The sequence below is a fragment of the Rhinoderma darwinii genome, unplaced genomic scaffold (genome assembly GCF_050947455.1).
Source record: "Rhinoderma darwinii isolate aRhiDar2 unplaced genomic scaffold, aRhiDar2.hap1 Scaffold_140, whole genome shotgun sequence".
Taxonomy (NCBI): domain Eukaryota; kingdom Metazoa; phylum Chordata; class Amphibia; order Anura; family Rhinodermatidae; genus Rhinoderma; species Rhinoderma darwinii.
Window position 1 is genome coordinate 3,382,785 of NW_027461968.1, and position 10,612 is coordinate 3,393,396.

A 10,612-nucleotide genomic window follows, 5' to 3' on the forward strand; every position below is an offset into this window, starting at 1 on the left:
CCCACTCCCCCTCCTACTTCACCCACCTGTCTTCCTATTGGTTGAACCCTCCCTCCTACGGCAGTCATGGAGGCTTCCCGTTAAGCCCTCCGTGTTGCCGTCCAGCCTCTGCTTGACTAGCCTAAGTAGAGTCATGTGCTGATTAACCATTTTACCTTTATTCCCCTTCTTTCGCCCCCTTCCCAATAAAGACACGTGACAACCGAGGTTGGATGTGAAATGGCTACAGCAGCCGTTTATTTATTTAACATAAATTAAATGCAATTTAATCCGAAACATTCGGATAACTCTTTTAGGAATTCGACCAGAGAATTCCTACTATAATTCACATGACCCAACGTGGGTCAATTAACACTAAACAGAGCAGGGGAAGTCCTTGAAGCCATTTTTTCCGATTTCCTTTAAATTAGCCATCTGCAAACCACCACCAACTATTTACCTCCAGCCGTAAACCAGCTCGGAAGCACCGCTCACCCCTGCAGATGGCTCCAACCACCAGAAGGACCACTTCAAAGAGATAACACCCTATGAAGTCTTCAAATGATGTACCATCAAGGACTCCCCCCACCACAGCGAAACAGGCCTTGACCACCTCAAGCCTGTGAGTCCCTCCAAACCACCACCGCCCTCTCAATTCCTTCTGCTAAAGCCAGGCTCCACATATCAATTCCAACCTCGGTCAAATGTACCCCATCACTTCTCCAATAATTACCGACCCCTGACTCCAAATCCTTGTGACGAACACAAATGCCCCCATGCTTAGCAACAAAACGTGACACCGCCCGGTTTACCTTAATGCAGGCTTTGTTAACCCTTTCGACCGATCTTGCCAAACACCAAAACTTCCTCGGAACGATGTCCGACCAAACAATCACCAGTTGAGGATAAGATACCCATAAACTCAATAGATCGTGTTTAATATCCCGCACTAACTCGCGAAACGGGCGCACCCCCAGATCATTCCCCCCCACATGTAACACCAGAACCTCCGGAACCCTGTCTAACTGAGAGTATGTCGGAAACTCAGCAAGTACCCGGCTCCACAACATACCTCGGAAGCCCAGCCAGTGTACAACCGCATCGTGCCGCGGAATGCGAAGCTGGCGGCCATCTGGGCGAACGTGCACCCGCAATGCCCCCCAGTGCACAAAAGAATGTCCTAAAATCCACACTAAGCAAGGTTGATGATCTGAAAAGCTAAACAAAACCGCACATGTCAAACAATCAAAACACCTGACCGACTCACAACAAATGAGGGCGCACATAAGTCCGAAACCTATTGGACTCCCACCGGCCTATGCGCCGCACATCCTCGTCATCCAGCCCCCACCGCCCCGCTTCAGTAGCAGCGCCAATCCTGAACGAGTGAGACGAGTAATACCCCTGCCCTACGCCAACCGCAGTCAAGCATTTTTTAAACACTGCACCAAATTGATACCTGGACAAAAACGAGCCATTATTATGACGGAGCAATGGCGCCTCAGGCCCCCCAACCAGTGGCTTAAAAACCGCCATAAAAGCGACTGGACACATTGCCGACCCTGGGAGGGCAAACAACACTATCCGCTTACCCCGACCTGCTTGATCAGTCTTGGACCGCTGCAAAAACAACTCAAATCTATCCTCATATAGACCCACATCAGCCTGCCGCAATCCCCCAGCTCTAGCCGCACTAGGAGAAACCAACTCCCCAATTCTGAGTGCTCCGAAAAACGCGAGGGAAAAAGCCAACCGGAACAAAACTACCTCATCAGGTGAATTACAAACAGCCCCCAGCGATGCACCCAACGACCCAAGCAGGGAAAAAGAAACGGGTCGCCTCTGATCTGCTACCGCCCTACCCCAACGCAGACCTTTTAAAGCTTGCCGTACTAAAAAATGTTTGGTCACATCCTGGAAACCCCGTAATTTGAATCCAAACGCCAAACCAGCAACAAAACGATTCACTTTTTCCGGGGAAAACCCCGCCTCCCTAGCATCCCCCAACCAGTACAATAACACCACCAACCTGTCTTGCGCCGTGCTGACGTTACCCAACACTCTTACCCACTCCTCCCACTGCTGCCAACACGCCGAATAAGCGCTCAACGTCGCGCTAGCCAATAACCTTTCAATCAACCGTTCCACGGGACCGAAATCAGACCCCCGAGATGTTCCGGGCAAGCCAAACCGACCAGCTCCGCTCCCGGTGCCATTTGCCGAAAACTATCCCACTGCGAGCGAGAAAGAGCATCAGCAATACCATTGTCCTCCTGCATACGCGCCAAAACCACCAGACCCTGCCGCGTCAGTAAACAGTTCCAACTCTCCCATTTCCTGTACCTGCGACATCCACAATGATCTACCATTATACTGCCCAAGGAACTCATCCCAGACCCGCAGGTCCGCCCTGTGATCCCCACCAATCCTCACAAAATAATGGGGCGCCCGAATCCCCGCCGTCGCTGACGCCAACCTCCTGCTAAAAACTCTACCCATTGGCATAATTCGATAGGCAAAGTTCAACTTTCCAAGCAGCGACTGAAGATCGCGCAACGTGATCTTCTTCAATTGACAAGCCCGCCTGACCTCCTGTCGCAATGGCAATAATTTATCCTCAGGCAGCCTGCACTCCATTGCCACCAAATCAATTTGGATCCCCAAAAAACAGATGGTAGATACTGGGCCCTCTGTCTTTCCAGGCGCCAAAGGGAATCCGAAATCGGTCGCAACCTTCTGCAAGGAATACAATAAATTCCCGCAAACCGGGGACCCGCTAGGGCCTACGCACAAAAAATCATCAAGATAATGTATTAAGGAATCGACCCCGGCCACACCCTTCGTCACCCACTCCACGAAGCTACTAAACGCCTCGAAGTATGGGCAAGAAATGGAGCACCCCATTGGAAGACACCTATCAACATAAAACCCCCCGTTCCAGAAGCAACCCAACAGCCGTTGGCTATCTGGATGTACCGGCAGCAAGCGAAAGGCCGACTCAATGTCAGTTTTTGCCAACAACGCACCGGGCCCCGCCTCCCGCACTAACGCCACCGCTTTGTCAAACTAAGTGTAAATAACCGAACATAACTCGTGATCTATCCCATCGTTCACCGACGCTCCCCTGGGAAACGACAAATGCTGTAACAACCGGAATTTGTGAGGCTCCCGCTTTGGCACAACTCCCAAGGGTGATACCACTAGATTCTCAATCGGCGGCTCATCAAAAGGACCGGACATCCGACCCAAAGACACCTCTTTCAAAAGCTTTTCTGAAACGACCGCCGAGTGCAGATAAGCTGACTTAAGGTTGCGACGTGTCACCGGAACCTCATATGGAGGAGGGGGATAACAAAACCAAACAAAAACCCCTCGTAAATTAACGTGGCCGCAACCCTATCCGGATATTCACTTAGATACGGGGGCATCCTTTCCACCCTCACTGGTGACCACCCCTTGACCAACTGAAGCGGACTGAGGGCCTGACCGCCTACCCTTCCGCATACATTTTGAGGCCCCGTGTGAGGAGCCATTGCACTCCGAACAGACATGCTTAAATTTACAGGTGGCCCGAACTTACACTGGCCATCGTTGAATTGCCAGCAGAACCCCAGTTTTGACCCGGAACCTTGCCCGGATTGACTAGACTGGCCCCCTTGACCAACACTCCCGGGAAAGGACTGCTTAGCCTGCGCCGTAACCCGCAACCACAATGCAATATCCTTTTGATCCCACCGGATCGCCGTCCGGACCGCCTTCCGCTGGCGAAATTGCTCATCATACCGCAACCACGCCTGGCCCCTGTACGCCCGATAGGCCTCCCCGATGGCATCAAAGTAACAAAACAACGCCGAGCAATTTTCCGGCGCCTTTTCCCCGATCACGCTTGCCAAAATAGCGAAAGCTTGCGACCAGTTGGCGAACGTCTGCGGGATAAGCCTATACCGCCGGCGTTCTTCTTCCTCTTTCTTACTCTCGTCCCGCTTGCCCTTATCCAAATTGAACTTTGCAAGCGGCAGAAGAGAAAATATCTCCACGTATTCATCCTTCCAAATCCGTTTGCGTACCTCTTGCTTCAGGTGAGCCCCTAACGGGCCCTCGAAACAGACGTAAACCTCGCCCCGAGCGCGATCATCAAGCCGAATCCTATCCCCATCCTTCAGCGCCTCGGTTTGGACCGACACTGCTACCGCTTCCTTTGCCACCCCCGGGACCTCCCCGACCATGGACCGCGACTGTACCTCACGAGGCCCTTCACATACCAACACAGGAGACCCCGCCGGCGCTACCGGCGCCGCTGTCCTATTTAAGCGCCCGACTAGCTCGCGCAAACAACCCACTAAATCTGTTAAACCATCGCGCCCGGCAACGCCACTACCGACAGCCGCTACCCCGCTCGCTGACCCACCCCTACCCCCGACATGAAAATTGCTGGATACGGTAACGTAGGAGTTACACACTCACCAGGCTACCCAGGCGCTGTATTCCCGCCAGCCGGAAAATCCTGACCGCGATGCGACTCATCCAGCTCTCAATCTTCCAAATCCTCTCGCCGCCGACTGGTACTCGCACCGACATCTACGACACGGGGATCCCGGCACGCTGACCGATGGGCCGGCAACCTGCCGCCCGACCGCAGGGACCCAGACTTCCGACCGGACCTGTTGCCTCGTCGTCTTCGCTGATCTTGGCGTCCTCACCGATGCTCCAGAACATCACCATGCGGGGCGGCCGTCTACTGCCCTCCGAACACAGCAGCTGAAGGCGGGGGTGTGACATGGAGCCCGGCCTGCGACTCCTTGGTAACCGCCGAGCCCCGTCGCGGCTGGGGATTCCTGCCAGGACGCAGGCCCTGGGAGGAAGCGCCCGTCCCAGCAGCCTGGCCTGCAGCGTCCCTTGAAGGGCTCCCCCTGCGACGCCGGGCCCGCGGGGCCATGTCTGGACTAAGGCGCTCTGGTGGGCGAGTTCTACGGGAGCGGCGGGGTGACCTAGCCTGAGCAGCCGCCGCACCCCCCGAAGCCCTCTGCTTTATTACAGCAGGGGCAGACATCAACAGCTCTCCCCCCACCGCTGTATCCCCATCGTCTAAGAGGGGAGCGGGGGAGGGGAGCGCATCAGCGCGGGCTGCCGACCCATGCGCTGATGAGCAATGACGTCCGCCGGTGCTGATCTCGCGCCTCCCATTAAATAACGCTATATTGTAATAGTTCAGACTTTTACGCATGCAGCAATACCAATTTTGTTTACTTTTTTTATTTTTTACATTACTTTAGGGGGAAAATGGGAAAAGGTTTTTTTAACTATTTGTTTTTAATTTTTTTCACTACTAAAAACTTTTTTGCACTTTTTTTACACACTTTATTAGCCTCCCTAGGGGATTTGAACCAGCGATCAATTGGATGGCTGGTAAATCCCCAATTGTTATGGATTGGTTGAAGTTGGTTAAGACAATTAAAGAATATGAGAAAATAAGAGCAGACAAGAAAAATTGTATAAAAAAGTGGGAGGAAATATTGGGGATATGGAATTGATTGGTGTTCTATAGGAAGGTATAATTATTATTTTATCATAAGAAGGTTATAATTTTATGGTACTTAATGATCTTTGGGGTGGGAGGGGGATGGGATTGGGGAGATATATGTTGCCTGATGTAAATTGTGCAGATAAATTGTTGAGCATTATGATATTTATAATCACTGGATATTGAAATGTTGTAATGTTTTTATTACTGAAATTCAATAAAGATATGTGAAAAAAAACAAAAAACATTTGATGTGTGTTAGAATGTAAGGTAAGTGTGAGGTCATCAGTGATGTCATAATTCACCTTCTCTATAAAAGCTGCAGATCAGTCACATTCCGTTGAGCCGCTATAGACCAATAGTTTCTTGCTTTTTGGTACGTCGCTCTCACTTGACTTTTTCTTGAGTCCTGTGACTTCTAGAAATCTTGCTTTATCCAGAAGCTTCAGATCCACGATTCAGAGGTAAGAGGAGAACATGTAGAATGTTTCCTGTGAAGTATTGCAGCGAGTTCCATGTGCTGCCACTGTAAGAATGTTTCTCTTTCACCCTCTTACTGGGTTAGATTCTAAGGTCAGGCGCAATAAATGAAATACAAGATTGAGTGTATGAAAATGTATATTGTATAAAGAGTGAAATGACTGTCAGTTATTCTGAGACTTCTATGGAGATTTGTACATAGCGACAGCCATAAACAATGACCTTTACAGAGACACTTTTTCCTTATCATCAATAATTACATGACAGGTTATAGTTACCATCCATGGTCTCCCCACACTCCAGGAAGTCTCCTTTCCAGTATGTCCCTCCTCAAGTGGCCTCCCAAGTGGCTGCCCTCATGTCATGCTTGGGTCTTTTATGCCCCCTTGTCTGCCCCTCTTAGAGACAAATAGTGTGACCTTCCTGATAAAAAGAACTCCCCCCTCATGTAACATGCGGATATAGAATACTGGTGCCACTTATCAACCACCTTTAGCATTTATGACATCCTGAGTTTGTCCATGGGTAAGACTGGGTTCACACTACTGGTTAGCACCTGTAAGAGATACCTGTGAACCTCGGGGTCATTTATTGTGAGAATCAGGGTAAACAATAGGAATCTTGCAAACTGATGAGACACATTTCATTAAGAAACGCAACTATACCCATGATCCTCCATCTTTGATTTACCCAAATAAAATACCCTATATAATATTACATATAACCTTATATGTGGCTTTCATTTTCTGAAACCTTTAAATTCTTACACCACCAGAGGGCGCAGTGTAGAGGAGTGCCGCTGTCTCCTCTGGCTGCACTGTCCTGTCTCTGCCTTGGGAGGGCGCTCTTCATGCAGTTATCACATGTTTATTGGGGAGGGGGCTGATAATTGAGGACAGAGAAGTCTAGAATCTATTTTCTTTTTGGAAGATGATTTAGAAACAAGTAACCACACAATGATTTCTCGCCTCAGCAGATTTGTGGATATGAAGATCATGAATAGAAAACATCAGACATTCTGTGTGGACACAAATCAAGAGCTCAGAAATGCTTTGGACACCTGGGATTTGGTGGAAGAAGACGTCTTAGGAGCCTGTGTCCCTTATTTCATCCAGGAGAAGGTGGCTGAAGATCTCTTCACATATACGGATGTTTTTCAGAAAGCCATTCTGAGTAGCCTGTTACCATCTCAATACAACGCCGCCATGTGCCGCTTCTTCATCAGAGTCATTCAGTACAGAAGAGACGCGGCACACTACCTGAAGGAATATATAATCAATGTGCTATGTGAGCACTTGAAGGTGGAGTACATGAAGGGACAATACTATTCCTACGCCATGACTAAGAAGGTTATTGTCTGGCTGAGCATCCTCCATCTTGAAGCGGTGGTCGGGGAACTGAGATACAACATCGTTTATGAGGATTTCAATGCTGCCATTGTCGACACTTTGACAGAAGTGACATCTCTGTGTGCTACAGTCATCATGCCACACATCTTGGACATGCTGCCAGTGCTGGGCCAAGTGGTCAAAAATGCTCCTGACCAACTATCTAAGGAGACGTTGTGCTATGCTATAAGACGTTTATGCGGCAGCATCCAAGAATATATTGTGAAGGGTGGCAGCTGCAAAGTGCAACTTATGAAGGCCATAAGCAACATGAAGGCCAACATTTCCACCTGGTTGCCTGATGTCCATGCTGAGCTTCAAGACTCCACCAAAGTTGCCCTGGAATTCTTTACTGTACCCGAATCATCGGAAAACCAGCCGACCGAGCCAGGCAATGACGAGTTACAGACCCTTCCTCACGCCGAGCTCCTAGAAAAGTACAGGGAGCAATTTGCTGCGGAGAATAAGGAACTGGAAGATACAGAGAAGCAGCGTATTGGGATGAACATGCTTGTGACATCTCTGGTATCTGGCAGGAAAATAACAAAAGATTTCCTTCAGTTTCTGCTCAATGCCCTGAAGAATGCGGACCCAAAGGCCAAAATGACAGCAGCTATGTTCTTCAATGAGGCTTTGAAGCATCCAAGACTTATAAAGCAGAAATACCAAGAGTGCGCAATCCAACATCTGCTGAAGATCATAGAAGAGGACGATAACATCTTGTGCAGCATCGCCATGGAGGCACTGGGGAATGCCACCACCGGAGCTACAAGACTGGTGGAGAGCTACAAGAATAAGATCATTGCCCACATGGAGTTTAGACTATCAAAAACCAGCAGCATCAAGATCATCATGGCGGCACTGAGGGCGCTGTCCTCCATTATCAGATGCCTGAATCTTTCTGTCCTCAGTAGACAATTCATTAAAATATCCCGGGAGCATATGGACTATCCGGATGGAGAAGTCCAGATTGCGGCCATAAACCTGTTAAGGGATCTGACAGAGAGCTGCCGCCTTCTGCTATTTGGATATTTTACAGACAACGTCAGGAGCTGTATACCAACTTTACTCCTGAAATTACATAGTGACAACCAGGAGATAGTAGCAGCCAGTACTTCATCTCTGCAGAGCTGCCTCTACTACATCAAAGGAGCCAACATTCGGGGATTTTTCCGGACGGAAATCTCTCCAAACATCAATGACCTGAAATCCATCTACAGCTGTCTGGCTCATAACCACCCAAAATTGATGAAGACCATGCTCCTCCAGATCCCAAGCTATCTGGTCAACTCAGAGGACAAGGAGGCTGTAGTCAGACATGTTGAATTTCTTAAAGATGCCATCAACCATGATGTCATGTAAGACCTGGACTTATATAGTCTCAGCCTAGCTCTGGCCACACTGCACTGCGAAGGCTTCTCATGTAATATCAGAAAAGCCAATGAAAGGGCCGTCTCCATTCTGGCCACCAAGTGGTTTTACATCGGCAGTGCCAACAAATAAAATGCATTTATCAGGGATGAACCGCTGAGGACAGAGACATCAAGGTTGTAGATCACTTCCCCATGTACTATCCAATGGTTGTGAACATCAATATCAGCTGTCAAGACTTGAACATCAATATTAACATCTAGGGGGCAGAGCTAGCAGTCTGACTTGCGAACGAGCCTCAGGCCTACATCGAGGAGTGTGAACAAGGTGCAGACTCACCGGCCGGTGGAGTCCAGCGATGCCAGTTATCCGTCAACATTAGATGACGGAGACCAAGGACTTAGCTGGCGAGACAGACTATACAGTCAGTGTATGGGCAGCATGGTGGTGCAGTTTGGGGAATATGCCCGTCATCAGATCATAGAGACGGTGTATAATAACAACTCCACATATAATATACAGATGTAATGACACGTCAAAAAATAAAAGTCTACTCTGTTTTATATTGAAATTAATGGGTGTGCAGCCTGCAAGTGACTGAAGCTAATAAAAAGTATAGAGCACTCATTGTTTTTTATTGTAGACTAGATACTTGAATTTTTTAGACTGAGATTCATATCGTAAAAGGTTTTTAAGCGGGTCACAAATGGTACAAAAGGTACACAAGAATAGAGGCCGAGCTGCAGTTCTGCTGAACGGCCGCTATGCAGTGGTTGGAACCATCTGCTTCCGGCAGTGTTGTCCAGTGCCCGGAGGCAGCTGGACTGGCAGATCGGTGCGGGGTCTCGTGTAGTAACGATTGTTTTCCCCATACATTACTGATGATTGCTCCTTGTGATACGCTGTATCGTCGATTGGCGCTGGTTTTAATGGTCAGTATCGGGACATCTAAAAGGACCTTTATTTCCTCAGACACCACCATAATTAGGCATTGGAACCAACCCTTCCACCTTAGCGGGTAAAAATTAACCATCTAAAAGGTTCACTATATACACATAAGGGCTAAAGGTGAAAACACAGAGGTGCTCACCATATATCCAGCGTATAACTGTGTCCTCCAAATCTTAGGAGTGCATGGAGCAGGAGTTGTTCTAGATTCCTGTTTATATCCCAGACACGTTCATACCATTTTAGACAATGAATCAACATATCGCAAACTTGTGGCGAAACCAAGCACCACATGTAAAGAACCTTTAAAAAATCTGCTAGAAAAAGGAATTGAATTAGAAGTATTAGCCAAGAAACAGGCTGAATACTTACTGATAGAATTCCCTATTGTTCCCATATTCCATGGGATGCCAAAAATCCATAACTTTTCATGGTCTTGAAACTTGGGTTATCTGTGACATAGTTGGCTAGTACTCCTGCAAACAGTCCTGCCATCAGGGTAGTACCGCTGGTACTACTGTCAGGGGCCTGGCCACAAAAATAAAATAAAGGGGGCAGCTGCCGCTCATCAAGGTTATGATCAGCGGTAATTGGTTTGTAGAAAGGAATGGGACCCATGCAGGGGCCAGAAGCAGCGGCCAGCTCTGCAACTTGGTGAGTGACTCTGTTTTAAAGCAGCAGATTCAGTTGAATTATTTTTTTATGTTGCCCCTTCTCTCCCACCTTCCCACCGGTCTCTCTCCCCTTCCCACCGGCCTCACTCCCCTTTCCACCGGTCTCTCTCCCCTTCCCCTCCCCAGACCCCGGTCAAGCGTCATATCCACTCTGGCCCAACTCCCGCCTCGGCCACCTTCCGTTCTCTTAGCCTACTCCTCCGCCCGCTCACACAGTCCCTGGCACTTTGCGTCCTGCTCCCATCCCACGA